At 38.9% G+C, this 16,896-nt stretch overlaps 1 protein-coding gene and 1 non-coding gene across 5 annotated transcripts in view; one reads left to right on the forward strand and one right to left on the reverse strand.

The window, feature by feature from the left end:
* Rit2 (Ras like without CAAX 2) overlaps positions 1-16,896 on the forward strand; it is a 337,828-nt gene that overhangs the window by 48,516 nt on the left and 272,416 nt on the right. The gene's annotated exons all lie outside the window — the stretch shown is intronic.
* On the reverse strand, positions 229-335 carry LOC132652674 (U6 spliceosomal RNA). The gene has a single exon (XR_009590251.1). It is a non-coding gene; the product is annotated as a U6 spliceosomal RNA (small nuclear RNA).

The raw sequence follows: 16,896 nt of genomic DNA on the forward strand, positions 1-16,896 counted from the left end.
CTTTAACTGAGGAACATCTGGGTTGTTTCCAGGTTTTAGCTATTATGAATAAAGCTGCTATAAACATGGTTGAGCAAATGTCCTTGAAGTGTACTTGAGCCTCTTTTGGATATATACCTAGGAGTGGTACAGCTGAATCTTGAGGTAGCACTATTCTTAATTGTCTGAGAAAGTGCCAGATTGATTTCCAAAGTGGTTGTACAAGTTTACATTCCTACCAGCAATGGAAAAAATATGGAACGCTTCACGAATTTTCATGTCATCCTTGCACAGGGGCCATACTAATCTTCTCTGTATCATTCCAATTTTACTATATGTGCTGCCGAAGCAAGCACCTAAATTTCCTTTAATGAAACCCGTATTGTGCTCTCGTTCCTCTTCTTCTCCTCACCACAATCTACATCATTATTGAGATTAATATTTTCATTTACTCGATACCTTATTAGCTATTCTGAAGTCCTATTTTCTTACGAGAATTACTTTTTTTCTTTTTAATGACCCACATGGATAAGGCATCATTAACTCATACCCTTTTGAAGTATCTAGGGCTGTGCACATAACTTAATGAATATTCAACACTGTAAACCAGTGTTTAAACATGTTCAAATTAATTATTCTCACATTATACCTATAGAAAATAAAGCTCACCAAAATAGATTTTAGCTTCAAGGAATATGGAATACAGGAAGTATCAAAGTAGACAGAAGGTGGAGCAAATGAGGACAGAAGAACCAAACTGTATATCTTGAGTGCCTTCATCTTCTGTGCCTCAAAACAAAGAACACATATTTACTCTAAAATTTGTGAAAGGATAGCACAAGGATTATCATACACCAAACAGCCTCCATTGATCCATACACATGTTAAAGAAAAGCTAAGGCATAAACCATGCCATATATTCTGGATTAAAACAACAACAACAACTAAATGTGTAAGAAGTTTCCGCCTCCACAAGAAATTCATAGTATAGTAGGAGAAATTACATATTGTTTATTCCACTAAGACAGTTCATGCGACTAATCATCAAAGTCATGTGATCTAATGAACTTTCCAGAAGTTCAAAGTGTGATAAAATGGTATGCATCCGAAAAAACTTCATGTAAGTTCTTTGCCTGTAAAATCTTAATCCAGAACTTCGTATTCATTCTAATGCAATGATATTATAGTAGTCACATTTCTGATAAATGTATTGTATATAAAGATTCTCCTTAACTAATATATGTGAAGTTTGACTGATTCCCTAATTCATAAATTTGAGTATTATATCCAAAGGAATAGAAACAGTAATTTTGTTGTACAAATCCTGGGTATGAATATGAAGGCTGTGTGGCCTTAGGCAACAGTCTTAAAGAGGTAGTCCACTGACAACTGTAAAACAAAAGACACACAAATGTCCTAGTACATTTAGGGTTAGGTGAGTTAGCATATAAAACCTCTCCAAGAACAACTTTCACAGTAAATGTACTTAATAAACATTAGCAATTATTCTTACTATCATAAAAAAACTGTCACAAAATCCTTTTTTGGAGTAAACATTTCATGTACATGCTTATGCAGTCTATGGCTGGCGAGATGAGCATTCATGTTAAATATAGGAAGACCTTTGAGCCACTGGTTCTGAGGAGCATGAGACATGGACCATACTCGTTCAGGTTGAAGTGCCCTGAAAACATGATCCAGCTGTTCTCTATCCAATGATTTCCAGGGACAGCACAACTTTCTGAGAATTATCTGTGTTTCCCACACTCACATACACAACAAGAGCATCCCAGACCTGTGTGTGATACAACTGCACATTTCAAATGCCAACAGGGTTTGAATTTGCTGCTTACATTACTCTGCCTTGTTGGAATCACAGTGTTTCCTTTCTAGCAAGCTCCCAGCTGAAGCCAAAGCCAGGCTGCTCTTTGAATAGTAAGTTAATATAAACTATTTATTGATGAAATGATAAATCACACACGGATCTCTTTTTGTGTGTGTGTGCTAGTCAGGTATTCATTTATTCACTCTGTATACACCCAGGTAATGTTTGCACCAATGAATCTTAAATAAAAATGGTTACTTTTATTTAAGATACCTAAAACAAGCCAAAACAAGACAAGACACCTCATGTTACTGTCAGGGAAAAATACGGCCAGGCTATGATCGTCTAAACGATGTTGCCTGGCCAGGAAGCACTTGTCTCCAAAGCTACTAGTCATTTAATCTTTTTCTCCTTTTAAAACAGTGTCACGCTTATTTCTTTGTGGGTGTGGTGCATGGTTGCCGCGGTGTGTGTGAAGAAATCAGGGTACAATTGTGGAGTTGATTCTCTTCTGCCACCATGTGCACGTATGCAACCTGCATGTTGAACTCAGGTCGTCTGGCTTGGTAGCAAGCACCTTTACCCACTAAACCATCACTATAATTCCTTGCTCCTATTGTTATTAGCATTGTTTATTATTATTATTATTATTATATCATTATTACTCTTACCATTATTGGTGCATGTGTGTGTGAGAGCTGTGTGCATAGTATAATATGCATGTGCCAAAGCACAGAAATGGAAACCAGAGGGCATTTTTCTCACTTTAATTAATTAATGCTTTAATTAAAGAACAATAAAACACCATGCGTTATGACAAAAATAGATGTTCTAGGTATAGTTCTTATTTTTTCTATATATTCATTTTATGCTGCCTTGCTTTTATAGATCAAGAGAGATTACTAAGTATTTTGAGTTACCTGGGCAACACAGACTAAAATCCTTCTATGGCTGTTGGCTTGTGAGTTGCTTCTAATTTGGGGGTCAAAACAGTAACTACATCTGCCTCTGCTTTAGAAGAATATAAACAATAAAGGGTCATTTGATGGTTGGCCCCATTTCTACACAAAACCAGTTCTTGCTTCTCCAGGACCATTTGATGTCCCTGGGTAGAGTGGAAAAAAAAAACCTGCATGGCACTATAACCAAAATTTCAACCAATATTAAGTGCTAACTAAACATTGAATTCCAGCTTAATGTATGCACACACAGCAGCTCTTTATCCCAAAACAGTTTTAAAAGCTCCATGCTTAATAGTCCCAATGCCTTTGCATTATTGTGAACGTGTTGAAACACGAGATTCATATAAATGCCTAAGTTTAATAGAGGCTTGCTTCTTTCCAATGCAAAGTAATTGTTAGAAAGTGTCTAGTGCTGTTTGGAAAGAAAGTCCCAGAGATGAGGTTGACAGGTTTATGGCAACTGCCCTTGTCTTATTTGCAGTAACTCATTTTATAGATAGTGCTCCATATTAGGAAAGCCAAGGGCGAGGGGCCTTTGTGATTTAACTATAACAATAAAGGAGATTGTAATATCAAAAAGGGATCCAAATTTGTCTGCTGATTATAATATATTAGGAAACAGGAGAAGGCATGTTGGGGAGTGCCTATAATAAATATGAATAAATCTTTTTATTAGCTATTTTCCCTCCTTAATAAATAGCTAACTCATGTAGTTTATCCACAAATGTCTCTGCTGGCACTGAATTTATATAACCCCTTGAAAGGGTGGGTTTGCCTATGTATCCTCCATTGTAGGAGCTGGATTAAAGAACTGCTTTTTCAGAATTCAGACCAAGAAAGAGAAAACTTCATGAGTATAAAAAATACATTTTAGGGCATTTTCAATGTTACTGATTAGGTCAGTAATGAGCCACGGGTTTCTTTGTTTATAAGATGATGATTTGAGCGTTGTAACTACCATGTTTAGTCAAAAGCTACTGTCTTGGTCATCTTCTGTGACAAAACCCAAGGGAATCATCATTACAAGGCTCTCTCTGATGTTGTGATTCAGGTGTGCCCAGTGCCGTAAATCCACCCTCCGAGTCTCTGTTGGGTTCTTTTGTTCTCAGTCTCCATGTTTCAAATGCAATTCTTTATGGCCTTGATGATTTATTTCTTCAATATCTTCAAGGTGTAATAAGATGGCTGTCAAGTGTCAATGGCTTGTTCCACAAGTGCCACCACTTACATGGTCCCACTTTGGTCATTTCTCAGCCTAAAATATGATGCGAATTATGTGTGTTTTTTTTTTTTAAACCATGGCTCCTGTAAGTATATCTATCCCTAGGAGAAAACACTTCTGGAAAGATTCCCAATAATCTGTTGCAATAAATGTTTATTGGTCTTGATGATAAGTCTGCTCAAGGCTGAGAGCAATATTACTTTTGTGGGTTTTCAGTTTCAGTATGCTGTGGTATCTATGGATTTTGCAGAAACGGCTTAGCTTTTCAGAAAGCATGAGTCATTTTTAATACCTTGGACATTTTCTCTATCAGTAAAATGTTAAGCTGTAGAGAAATTTACGTGTACCATCTGTAGTGGTTTGAATAAGAATGGCCACTGTAGGCTCATATATTTGAATTCTTAGTCACCAAGGTGTAGTGCTTTTTAGAAAGATAGGATGTGATGCCTTATCGAAGGAAGCGTGTCACTGGGGGTAGGCTTGGACATTTCCAAAAGCTCATGCTAGGCCCAGCATGGTGCTCTGTCTGTCTGTCGTCTCTCTTTCTCTGTCTCTGTCCTTCTTCCTCTCTCTGAGTCAAGATGTAGGTCTCAGTTGTTGCTGCAGTGTCTGCCTGTGAGCTGCCATGCTCCTTGCAGTGGTCATAATGGACCAACCCTTTAAAACTGTAAGCAAGCCCCCAGTTAAGTGCTTTCTCCTATAAGAGTTGCCTTGGTCACTGTGTCCCTTCACAGCAATAGAACACTGACTAAGACACCATCACATGTATTATTGTGAAAAATCTCTAAGTAAGATTAGCCTTATTGATTATGTAATAATACCAGCTGTGGAGCATTTGCTTGTCCACTATGTACAGATGTGTTATGTTGTTTAGATGACTTCATTTAATTCCCACTTTTAAAGTCAAGAATAGAACCTGAATAAGCATTCAGATAGGTCACTGAGATAAGCAACAGCAGCAAATTAACTTTTGAAAGGAATGCAAGGTGTCCAACAGAATTTACCTTACAGAATTCTCATTTTGAGGTTGCTGTTGGTGTGGAAGGTAGTGTCATTACTACAAAGTCCTGTTAGCCTTCAGGGATGTGTCTGCCTTTGTCCATAAACCCAGACAGACAGCTGACTTCTCAGTACTCTCTTTCTTACTTACATGACCTCCAAGCTGCCTGTGAAATTTATGTTCCTTTGTATCTAAACCTTCTTCTCCTAGACAAACAGCAAGCAGAAAGACTTCATGACTAGTGCCCTAGTAAGTATGACATCTGGAAGTTAATGAAGGTACTGATTTACTGATTTAATGTAAGACCTTCTCATTCTATCTTTGTGGGATAGTTCACATTTTACCAGTTCTTCAGGGAAAATCATTTGTCTTTGTGTTCATGGTGTTTAATAGTGCGCCACATAGCCCCCTTCCATGGATCATGATTACTATATTCTATTTAACAATTTTTATCTTCTGGAGAATTTGAAGAATATTACACGTACCATTTTCTATATAGCTGTACTGAAGTAACAGCCCTAACTGACTTGTCTCTGTTCATACTTTGACACACAGCTATCAGTTACCCACTTGGTGTCCTGGTGTCTGTCCTCCTCTTCATCACCAGATACTCACAGAGCACTCCCAAGGAAGATGGTTTTAGATGAGATCCCACAGAAAGAGCAGAGAATTGTGCTTACTACATAGTTTTTCTTTCTTTCACTTTTAATGTTAAGGTTAGCATGCAAAGTGGTGGGTTTTATCATGCCCATATTCATACCATTACCACATTGTTCTTTTGTCTGATTTACACCTTTCTCCTCTTGCCTTCTTTGTAAGAAAACCATGACTCTTTTTTTTTAAATTGAAATTATTTATATAAATTTCTGGGAAGCAATAACTGATTTTCCAGGGTACTCTTCTCCTATGAATATGAACTTCTGATTGTCCCAAAGGCACTATCAAAATCTACTCAAGAGCTTACGAATAATAATGCATTAGCTCAACAGTGCTGCCATATATCTGGAGAGATACCCGAGAGTTGATTCAAATAACAGACACGGAGGTGGATCCTGTACACAGCATGATTGACAACTCAATGTAGAGGAAAATGGCTATGATTAGCCAAGAGTGAGGCACGGCTGCCACCGCAGCGGCATCTCTCAGATTCCGTGTATTTTAGACTCATGCTTAGTTTCCGAAACAAGCTTTGACTACCCCACAGGGATAATAAACTCTGTGAGGCTAATCCACACCAGAAAAGAGTGAAGCATAATTTAAGAATTAGAATGACCAATTTACAATAACAGTAATTTGTTTTAAATTACCAGAAGCTTCTTTTCAACAATTCTAGGAAACATTGCCATTATCAAAGCATCAGGCAGATAGATGAGGCAGCGAGGCAGCTTTTAGGACAAGAGTGCAGAGAGCTGGAAAATCTGCGGGGCTGTTTCCCGAGTTCCTTGCTGCCCTCGCTGTGAGGTCTCATCTATTGCCACGTTGCTTGGGAGTGTTCTATGAGTGTCTGGTGATGAAGAGGAGGACAACGCCAGGGCACCAAATGGAGCGTGTGCGCTGGTGACTGAGGGCTGTGTGTCAGAGAGTGAACGGAAGCAAACAAGTTAGGGCCGATTCTCCAGTAAAGTCTATCTACTGCTCTATTAACAAAAGTACATGTAGTGGCCTTCAAAGAAAGAAAGAAAGAAGAAAGGAAGAAAGAAAAAAGAAAGAAAGAAAGAAAGAAGATTGTTCAATAGAAGAGTTTAATCATATCTGTAAAAGGGAGCTGCATGGTTCATTAGTAAACATTTTAAGTAACTCCATAACCACAAAGGCATATGCTTTTGTCTGAAGAATTGGTAAAATGTAAATCAAAACACTTATTTTCTGCATGCTTTATTTATCTTTCAGTCATTATGCAAGGGACCCAGAGAAGGGTTCCTCTTCAATTAATTTTCCTGAGTTCATCTGGACCACCTTTCTTCTTCTTCTTTTTTTTTAAATTTAAAAAAATTATTTATTGTTTTACTAATTACAGTTTTGTATCCAAGCTGTAGCTCCCTCCCTAGTCTCCTCCCAAACCAACCCTCCCTTCCTCATTTCCTCCCATGCCCTTCCCCAAGTCCACCTATAGGGGTGGTCCTCCTCCCCTTCCCTCTGATCCTAGTCTATCAGTTCTCATCAGGACTAGCTGCATTGTCTTCCTGGTAAGGCTGCACACCCCTCAGGGGGAGGTGATCAGAGAGCAGGCCACTGAGTTCATGTCAGAGACAGTCCCTGTTCCCATTACTAGGGAACCTACTTGGACACTGAGCTGCCACGGGATACATCTGTGCATGGGTTCTAGGTTATCTCCATTAATGGTCCTTGGTTGGAATATGAGTCTCAGAAAAGATCCCTGTGTCCAGATGTGATTTTTTTTCTCTCTTTGTGGAGCTCCTGTCACTTCAGATCATTCTATCTCTCCTTTATTTCATAAGATTCCCTGCACTCTGCCCAAAGTTTGGCTATGAGTCTCAGCCTTTGTTTTGATACCCTGCAGAGTAGACTCTTTCAGAGGCCCTCTGTGTTAGGCTCCTGTTCCATTCCCTGTTTTCTTCCTCTTCTGATGTCCATCTCATTTGCCTTTCTGAATGAGGATTGAACATGGTATATACTCACTTATAAGTGGATATTAAACATATAATATAGGATAAACATCCTAAAATCTGTACACCCAAAGAAGCTAAGCAAGAAGGAGGACCCTGGGTAAGATACTCAATGGACCACCTTTCTTAATGTGTCAGATGTTTAGCTTTTTTATTAAATAAATTACCAGAAATCATCCACCTTATCTGCAAGGAGTTTTATATTAATCATTTCTTGAGACTTAGCCATTTGTCGACCGTTTGTCGAAACTGTTTCTAAGGATTCTTTGGCCTTATACAGGTAGTCTTGGGGTCCCAACCAGATGCTGTGTTCAGTTCATCCTGCTTACTTTCAGGTACTCACCCATCTCCAGAGGACATGCCACAGCCTACATCTACAAATACATTTACAAAGGCTGACCGGGGTTTGGAAGAGTGGCCCAAGGACATATAAATCCACGAAGAGATGGCTTTACACGTTATCTTAATACGGAATTGCAAGCCAAGTTCTGAGATGTAAAAGTCCTGCTTTACATTCTGTTTTAATCACACCAAGACAATAGAATGTCAAAGAGGATGATGGAAAAATGACAGAACAGAGTTAAAGTAAACTTAAACTAACATATTACAGGCAAATTTGACTAAATAAAATATGCAGATTCTGCAGTAGACATATTAATGGCTAGTGGATGCCAGGCCCAATGAAAAGATTTTCTCATGTGGTGCCTAGTTCTGTGTAGTAGCATGAAACAAGGCCTTTGCTTGTTGTGTTTTAAATCTAAAAGTTACTATTTGGGTGTTTGTCAATATTTTATAACACCTATCTTTTTTTTCTTGCAATGTTTCCAAAAAAACTCTAATCTATTAAATAATGTAACCAATGATTATTAGTGAGGTAGGTGCTACATGCAAAGAACCACATTTTGGCAAAATAAAACTATTGAGTCTCTGCCTCTGGCTGTCATCCTACACAGCAAGTCACTAAAAGTAACAAGAAATATGCATTTAGTTGCTCTGATGTACAGCTCTTCAAGTTTACTTATCTGTTATCATCTAGTTAAATTTCAATATATTGGAGTATATATTGGAAACTATTTCCCCACAATTGTGTTTCTATTTTTCATTTAATATTATTATTATTATCATTTATTACAAATTATTCAATTTGATCCGAGCTATGACCCACTCCCTCATCTCCCCCAATCCCACCCTCTTTCCCTCTTCTTCCCCTATGCCCCTCCCTTAGTCCACTGATAAGGGAGGTCCTTCCCCCTTCTGCCTGACCCTAGTCTAAACATATATTTAAAACATTTATTTTAAAACATTTTAATTGAAATCTGATTAAGTTATTTCCCACTTTCCTTTCCTCCAGCTCCTCCTATCACCCCCTTTTACTTTGATTGTTATTACTACATACAAGTCATGGATAGTTTTTGTCAACATGATACAAGCTTTTGGAAGAGGGAACCTCAGCCTCCCCTATGGACAAGCCTTTGGTGCACTATCTTGATTAATGATCCTTGTAGGTACACTAGACCACAATGCGCAGAGTCATCTCATGGTCATGGGTGGTATAAAAAAATCAGGCTTAGCAAAACCATGAAGAACAACTAATAAGCAGCACTTTTTTATGGTGTCTGCATCAGCTCCTGCCTCCAGGTTTCTGCCCTGTTTGTGTTCCTACCTTGACTTCCCTCCGCTGTGGACTGTGATGTGGAGGTGTAAGCTAAAATACAATCTTCCCTCTCTGTGTTGCTTTTGGTCATGCTTTTATCACAGCAATCAAAGCCCTAACAGAAAACATCAATACAATCCTCTCAGTCTGTTTTGTTGGTTGTGTGTATATGGTTTCAAGGGTGACCACTAATCATCCCTAATAGAGGTTAATTCTCTCATCAGTGATTAGTTACCTGTATTTCTTTGGCTAGGAATGGAACCCCATGAGCTTTCCCCACTGCAACTCCTCATCAAAGAAGCTTCTATATACAGAAATGAAAACCATTAGAGAAAACCACAACTGGACATAATGCAGAGCTCAACAGATCCAAAGATCAACATATTCATGGGGCCCTTGTCCTCAATGGTTATATCTGAAGAACAGCTCCTATATATATATGGCTCAGGGAACATCTCAGAAGAAGGGGCAGAAAGTTTGTAAGGGACAGAATACATAGAAGTCTGTCACAAGACCATTTTTCCTAGAACTAGCTGTACAAACAAGACCTGAACAATGGCAGTAATAAAAGGATACTATTGTCTAAGGAGTTTTGGAATTTCTCGCATAGGCACAACGATGGCGTTATTCTAAAAGTAGTTTACATGACTGATACTGATGTGCAGGAATATTGATTCTTATATGACTTTAAGGAAATATTCTAAACTCCCCAGAGTTCTTTATCCTGTGACATTAATGAACCTAAGGCATTTAAAAACCTTACAATAAGGTATATGAAATGACAAATAATTTAGAAAGTGTTTGGTAACTTAGTCCACGTGATTTGTGATGAACTGCTTTGTAATTTAAGTATCACAGCCATACATGTAGAGCCCCTGTCCATTACACCATGGCCATAGTATGGGGAGCAGCTCTCAGCAGGCAGTGCTGGCTTCAATTACAACTTCCAGTTAGATCTTATTGTGTCATTGTTCATGAAGGAAACTATGGCCACCCCGAAGTTTTAATGAGCCAAGACTCACTGCTACCATGTCTGGTTCATCAGCTGTCTGTATCAGATCAAGAGATCTGGATACAGTAGTAGTGCTACAGTTAGTTTGTATCTTAGATTCAAGCTATTTTTCAAATCAGTGTAACATGTATATCAAAGAGTTTTATTAAACAGTACATTGATTATATTTACTTTCCACTAAGTTAAACTATGTTATCTTGGTTATCTGAAAAGACACAGTTTTGCAAAGGCACAAAGTTACAGAAGGAAGGACTTTATTTCCCTCTAAATGGCCCTCTCTGACTACTGGAGTGAATAACAGCCTTAGGTATTAGAGGCAGGATTCAATTCTTTAAGTTTATGCTGAACAATAACCTGTTTTTGCTATTTCTTTGCTTAATTCTCCAGGAAGCCAGGGCCCAGGTCGATGGGCTGGAGACTAGTAGAAGAATCTGTGATGTTAACTGCTCATTCAGGGTTGTAGCAGGGGAGGAAAAGTTGAATATAATATAGCTCAGTACAGTCATTCATGTTTCTTAAAAAAATCCACTATAGGTTCCTAGTTTGTTTCCTGTTTTCTTCTTCTGGCTTTCAGAAGCCCTCTGTAGAAGGTTCTAGGTTGTTTCCTGTTTTCTTCTTCTTCTGATGTCCATCCTCTTTGCCTTTCAGGATGGGGATTGATGTTTTAGTTAGGGTCCTCTCTCTTGCTTAGTTTCTTTAGATGCACAGGTTTTAGTGGGTTTGTCCTATGTTGTATGTCTATATGAGTGAGTATATACTGTGTGTGTCTTTTTGCTTCTGGGACAACTCACTCAGGATGATCCTTTCCAGGTCCCACCATTTACCTGCAAATTTCATGATTTCTTTATTTTTCATTGCTGAGTAATACTCCATTGTATAGATGTACCACAATTTCTGCATCCATTCTTCAGTTAAGGGGCATCTGGGCTGTTTCCAGCTTCTGGCTATTACAAATAAAGCTGCTACAAACATGGTTGAGCAAATGTCCTTTTTGTGTACTTGAGCCTCTTTTGGATATATGCCCAGGAGTGGTGTGGCTGGATCTTGGGGAAGCGCTATTCCTAGTTGTCTGAGAAAGCGCACAGAGGGTCTCTGAAAGCCTCTGCCCTACAGACTATCAAAGCAGATGCTGAGCTTGATGGTCAACTGTTGGGCAGAGTGAATGGAATTTTACGTAAGAAGTGGGAAATAGTAAGAGCTGGAGAGGACAGGGTCTCCACAAGGAGAGCAAGAGAACAAGAAAATTTGAACACAGGGAACTTCCCAGAGACTCATACTCCAACCAAGGACTATTCATGGAGATAACCTAGAATCCCTGCACAGATGTAGCCCATGGCAGTTCAGTGTCCAAGCGGGTTACCTAGTAATGGGAAGAGAGACTGCCTCTGACATAATCTGATTGGCCTGCTCTTTGATCACCTCCCCCTGAGGGGGGAGCAGCCTTACCAGGCCACAGTAGAGGACAATGCAGCCACTTTTGATGTGAACTGATAGACTAAGATCAGAAAGGAGAGGAGAACCTCCCCTATCAGTGGACTTGGGGAGTGGCATGCATGTAGAAAGGGGAGAGAGGGTAGGATTGGGAGGGGAGGAGGGAGGGGCTTATGAGGGGATACAAAATGAATAAAGTGTAATTAATAAAACAAAATAAAAAAATAAAAAACAAAAACCAAACCAAAACAAAACAAAATCCACTATAGAGAACCAATAAGCAATACCTTGAAAATTAATAATTCCACAATTCATTCCAAATGGCCAGTTTATCAGTATCATATACCTGTATACATTTAAATTCAACATTCACATCTGTTTTCTTATTTGAATGGATGCTAGACAAGATTAATTCATACTATATAATTTTAATATTATTGTATTAACTACAATATAAGATTTCTACAACAATCCATCTCTTCCATTTGGTTTTGTCCTGTCATTCCAATGTGTCAGAATTACCCTAAATCTTATATATGACTTCTGACCTGCTAACCATTGCTTTTAAATTTTGTTACCTCAAAAAAATTCTATGAAGATAAATGAACACTTGGAAATAAAATATAAATAAAAAAATCCCCATAGAACGCATAGAAACGTTATATAGTTAATGCCATTATTGATGTAAATGATGGGATGGGTTAAGAATATAGAATGCTATATACCTTGCTATCAGGTTTTCTCCACGAGAGCTTCTGTAGCTTAATAAAGAACGCTGTGCTGAAAGGAAAAAAAACAAAGAACAAAAAAAAAAAAAAAAAAAAAAAAAAAACAGCTTCAGAAAGTGAGTCCAGAACTTTGAAGCCTTAATGGTGAAAGATGGATAATTTCAGGTAGAAAAAACAATGTAGTAAGCAAAGATATCTGAGATCTCCATAACACTCTGATCCAGAAGCTCAGAAAGCAGCTGGCTAGTCTATCACTAATTTATAGTTACTACAGAATTACCGGATGTAATATGGAGAACCCGCAAATAAAAAAGGATGCTTAGACATTGTAAAAGATGATAAAAATGCTTACATCACAGGTGTTACACTTTGTTAATATTCTTTTAAACCTATGAAAAAGTTTTCAAGTCTATGTACCATCTATTCTTATTACACCAGTAATTCTCTAAAATGACAGGATATGATTTCATTAAAAGATTGCCATCTTCAGCCAGAATATGCACCTGACTATGGCAAAAGATAAGAAGTTGCATTCTCATATAGTATATGGAAGGTTGTCTTTGGTAACTCCTGTGATAAATTGCACATATCTTAAATTATGAGAACTTCAGAACTGTCTGCAGTTCCATTACACATTCATGTAAAAGAAGTTCCAATAACTGTCTCCATTTTTTAAAGAAAGCAAATAAAGGGAATGGCATATATATAGATGTCAGTACAGGTACTCTATTGTCAATAGTAATTCATTACTTAAGGACATTATGATTTTTCTTTTCTTTTTTTTTTTTTCAATGCAGTTTATTCAGGAACCTTGAACAATCATCTGACCCTGGGGAAAGCCAGCCCACAGCTTAAATAGCCTCTGGGTAGCCAACCCAGGCGTGCCACGTGGGCAATGCAGATAGGTCCACATACATGGAAGCAAGCCAGATCCTCAGCCTTAGCCAAATGTGGAGTTGTTCGTGACAGAGAGCACTCACCATCGGGAAGGTGGAAGGCGGAAACCAGCTCCATCTTTCAGGCGCGGCATTACGCAGCTCTCTACAGTTCCCCCTTTTCGTTTTGGACGCATCAGGCAAGAGTAGAGGTCTGATCTCTGATATTAGAAATAAATTGGGACTTTTTCTAAATGATGAAAGATTTCAGAAAAAGATGGTTGAAAAGTGACAATTTTTCTTTTTTCACCAAGTAGAAAATTGTCAGCATGGAACAAATAAGCAATGACTGGTAATATTGAGTTTCAAAATCATTGTGTTTCTGTGTTTCATCAGTCATTTGCTAATATCAGTCAGTGAAGATAAACAGATGTTTTAAGGGGCGGAGGGCACACTTTCTATTAGCAGTTGTTTGCAGAAAAATATGGAAGTAGCTGGAGGCAAGAGAGGTATTCAGACAAATGGAGAACTGAAGAGCCATCTCTCTCCTCCAACTCCAGCTGAGCATCATCCCAAACGGTGCCATCACCCAACCCGTACACCATCCTTCAACGTCAAGTCCCTCTCTCCTCACCCGCTCTCTACCCACCCACATCCACATCCATACGGAAGAATGGAGAAACACCTTCATCTTAGTGAATGTCTTATGGCTAATGAACAAGTAGATTGCATTAAATATTCTCCCCTTCTTTGAACTGTGATGATTTGGTTCTTAAAGTATAATTGGTTTGGAATATTTAACCCTTTACAGTTTTTACATTTGTCTTTGTTACTGGATTTAAATTTGCTGATATGTGCTTTGTGTTTAAAGCCACCATAATACCAGTATAGAATTCCTCTTTCTGAATCTTCATTTTATAGACGCTCCATAAAGAATTAAGGAGAACACATGTTAAAAGTACATCAACTAGAAGAAAACAGGAAATAACGTAGGAACCTCCCACAGAGGGCCTCTGAAAGGCTCTGCCCTGCAGACTATCAAAGCAGATGCTGAGCCTGATGGACAACTGTTGGGCAATGTGCAGGGAATCTTATGTAAGAAGTGGGAAATAGTAAGATCTGGAGAGGACAGGAACCCCACAAGGAGAGCAACAGAACCAGAAATTTGAACACAGGGGTCTTCCCAGAGACTCATACTCCAACCAAGTACCAGACATGGAGATAACCTAGAACCCCTGCACAGATGTAGCCTATGGCAGTTCAGTGTCCAAGTAGGTTCCATAGTAATGGGAAGAGGGTCTGCCTCTGACATAAACTGATTGGCCTGCTCTTTGATCACCTCCCCCTGAAGGGGAAGCAGCCTTACCAGGCCACAGAAGATGACAATGCAGTCACTCCTGATGCGATCTGATAGACTAAGATCAGAAGGAAGGAGAGGAGGACCTCCCCTATCAGTGGACTTGGGGAGAGACATGCATGAAAAGGGGGAAGGAGGATGGGACCGAGAGGGGAGGAGGGAGGGCCTTAAGCGGGGATACAAAGTGAATAAACTGTAATTAATAAAAGATAAATAAATTTAATTATAAAAAAAGTACATCAACCAGAAAAAAGAAAGGAGGCACTAGTGCACATTTGGGATAAACATCACTCAGTTTTTAACTCAGAATTCTTTATAGTGTACCAAAGAGTCACCATTTTCAACACTGAAAACTACAGTAAGAATTAAGAAAATTTTTGCTAATTCAATAAATATATTTTATTTCTCCTATTACATTGACTTTAGAAGGGATCATATGGTGTTTCAGGTGAGTGACTTTTTTTAAAGTCTATCTTTAATTTAATTTAATTTATATATTTATTTATTACAATTTATTCACTTTGTATCCCCATTGCAACCTCCTTCTTCGTCTCCTCTCAGTCCCATACACCCTCTCTTTTCTCCCCCTATGCCCTTTCCCTAGTCCCCTGATAGAGGAGGACCTCCTCTCCTCTCTGACCCTGGCTTTTCAGGTCTTTTCAAGGCTGGCTGCATCATCTTCCTCTGTGGAAAGCTGCACCCCCCAGGGGGAGATGATCAAAGAGCCGACCACTGAATTCATGTCAGAGACAGCCCCTGTGTCTCTTACTAGGCCACCCACTTGGAAACTGAGAAGCCAATGGGCTTCCTTTGAACAAGGGATCTAGGTCCTCACCATGCATGGTCCTTAGTTGGAGTATCAGTCTCTGTAGGCCCCCCTGGGCCCAGGTATTTTGGTTCTATTGTTCTTCTTGTGCAGTTTCTGTCCTCTCTGGGTTTTTCCTTCTCCTGCTTCTTCCATAAGGATTCCGCACTCTGCCCAAAGTTTGCCTAAGAGTCTCAGTATCTCCTTCGATACCTTGGTGGGTAGAGTCATTCAGAGGTCCTCTGTAGAAGTCTCCTGTTCTGTTCCTTGTGTTCTCCTACTTCTGATGTATATCCTGTTTACCCTTTTGAATGAGGATTAAGCATCTTCCCTAGCGTCATCCTTGCTGTTTAGCTCCTTTAGGGCTATAGATTTTGGTATGTTTATTCTATTTTATATGGTTAATATCTATTTATAGGTGAGTATATATCATATGTGTTTTTCTGCCTCTGGGTTACCTCACTTAGAATGATTTTATCTAGTTCCCACCATTTACCTGCAAATTTCATGATTTTCTTATTTTTAACTGCTGAGTAGTAAGTATTCCATTGTGCAAACGTACTACACTTTCTGAGAATTTTCTTTTTTTTTATTATACTTAGATATTCTAATAATTATCCAACAACTTTATTTTTCCACTGCACTGTCACCATGTAAACATTAATATGGATGCAAGGTTATATACATTTATCAGAGCTTCTCTGACCATCTTTCCACATATTTTTAGCCTATGCCACTCAATAATATGCCGCAAATGCTGAAGCACTATTACATAATAAATACTAAGAGTTAAAAATCAATGATTTAGCCCATGGCAGTTCAGTGTCCAAGTGGGTTTCTGTAGTAATGGGAACAGGGACTGCCTCTGATATAATCTGATTGGCCTGCTCTTTGATCACCTCCCCCTGAGGGGGAGCAGCTTTTCCAGGCCACAGAAGATGACAGTGCAGCCACTCCTGATGAGATCTGATAGACTAAGATCAGAAGGAAGGAGAGGGGGACCATCCCTATCAGTGGACTTGGAGAGGGGCATGTGTGAAGAAAGGGGAGGGAAGGTGGGATTGGGAGGAGAGAAGGGAGGGGTTTATGGGGGGATACAAAGTGAATGAAGTGTAATTAATAAAAGTTTAAAAAAAGAAAGTATAAAAAAATCAATGATTTAAGTAATGTCAACCAAGGGAGACAAGGAGTTACAGTAAGTAAGTATTAATTTAAATTTAGAGGTGGTGGGACAGCTCCCAAGGAGGCCATATGTGAGTAATAATGTGAAAGTGTATGTATGACAGGTGTCTGAAGGAATCACAGACTAGGCAGGGAGAATAGCATTAACTAAGGTCTCTTCTTGGGGAGCATGATTGGAATGATGAGGAACTTCCAGAAGACCGATAGAAACAGAAAAGAAATACATGATGGAGGCTG

The sequence above is a fragment of the Meriones unguiculatus genome, chromosome 2 (assembly GCF_030254825.1).
Source record: "Meriones unguiculatus strain TT.TT164.6M chromosome 2, Bangor_MerUng_6.1, whole genome shotgun sequence".
In the NCBI taxonomy this organism is placed as follows: domain Eukaryota; kingdom Metazoa; phylum Chordata; class Mammalia; order Rodentia; family Muridae; genus Meriones; species Meriones unguiculatus.